The following is a 1,798-nucleotide window of genomic DNA, read 5'->3' as shown; positions in this document are numbered from 1 at the left end:
TTGGGTTTAAGTGATAGGAGGGGTGCAAATAGACATATTAGGGGGTGCAGAATAGGTTTTGGTGAGACCCATTTAGAAAGAGGGGAGTGTATGAGTAAAAACTGGGGTGCAGAAGTGATTCTTCCAACTAATTTTAGCTTTATTTAAAGGTGTTTTGTAATTTCAATCTATTTATTTTCTCACCTTTAAATAAGATTAATCTTAACTTCAGCTGCATCAACAAACGTTAAAATATCCAAAAATAATTTATGCAGCTAAAAATCACTTTTTAAGACATTTTTATCGCACAAGCTCAAACAACCTAATTATCATAATTATCAATTAACTCACTCTTTAAGCACACAAATTCAATTAAATACCCAGAGTTAAATACTGAATGAGGGCAAAAATACACACTCATCATACCCACACACTTATCCTTTTGCACTCCTGGGCAAAATCAAGCAATTTCAAAACTTCTTCTGAGGTATTTTATTTCACATCGACACTGGATCAAAGGAATGAACCTTACTTGAGACAAATCAATATTCTAGAAATCAAATTATCATGTATATACAAACGGAAAGGTTCTTTTTTTCACACATGAGTTAATCTTTTGAATTCACAAGACAATCAATTATGAAAGAAAGCACTCAAGTTAAATGTGTATTTTCTCACCAAAATTCTCTCAAATGTTTTGGCTTGTGTTTTCACTCAAAATACTCATGTAAGCAAACTCTCATAATACTTAACAAGACTCTAATATTCACAAACTTTCAGAAAATATGCATTCAAAGATCTTGAGAACTTTTCACAGGTTATAACAGGGCCAAGGCAAAGGTAGGAAAATTTTTAAGACTCTTGGGTTTTTGAAATAGTAATGTAGGAAGAATAATGGAGCATAATTTCAAAAACAAGTCTTTTTCGTTTATTGCTTTGTTGCTCTCTTTTTTTTATAGAAAGCAATTATTTCAACACTTTTTCATCAACAATTTTTCCTTTTGCCATTTTTATTAATTTGTGTGTGAGGTACTCACCCACACACTTTATTCCTCAACCATTCCTGAACATAATCCATTAGCTCCTTCTTTCTTCCTAAGGTAGAATATGGTCTTTTTCTTTTCAAGGTTATGCAATTAAAACAAGAAAAAGAGGTTTAAAGCTCAAAGGGGCTACCAATGGATTAATATCAAGGTGGGCTTATTTGGCCAAGTAGCTAAAACAAAAAATGCCTCAGTCATATCAAATCATGCATATTCACCTAAGATGCAAAACAAAAGAGTCAAGCTAAACATTTGAGTATAAACAAACATGAGCAAGTCACTCAAGAAAAAATATAGGAATGGCACATGGCGGTCCATCCTTTACATTAAAGCTCAAGACTCACAAGGTCAAATTCTTTCACAAAAGATTTAATTAAGAAATTCTCAAATCAACTCAATTAGAAACAATCCACTCATATCAACATGACTTTTATTTTTCCCGAATTATGATCATCCCAATTATTGAATCAAATCCCAAAATCCAATGTCAATATGTTTTATTGAAAGCAGGGAAATATTTTTGTGGATTTCTTATGAGACATATTGTTTAAAAGTTTCCCTTAGTAAAAAGTTAATACTTTCACAATTTTCTCAAAAAGAAATCACAATTTTTTTCTTTTTAAATGAAAACAAAAACAAAAAATTGAAAAACATAAAAAAGAAAAAAAAAATCCTAGCTACAGTTTGTCTCCCCCTCACTTATTTCAAAAAAAAACTGTCCTTGATGGACTTATTTTGGGGAGGAAACAGAAAATTTTTTTGATTTCTGGCTCAAT

The sequence above is a fragment of the Vigna unguiculata genome, unplaced genomic scaffold (genome assembly GCF_004118075.2).
Source record: "Vigna unguiculata cultivar IT97K-499-35 unplaced genomic scaffold, ASM411807v1 contig_197, whole genome shotgun sequence".
In the NCBI taxonomy this organism is placed as follows: domain Eukaryota; kingdom Viridiplantae; phylum Streptophyta; class Magnoliopsida; order Fabales; family Fabaceae; genus Vigna; species Vigna unguiculata.
This window is presented reverse-complemented; position numbering follows the sequence as displayed.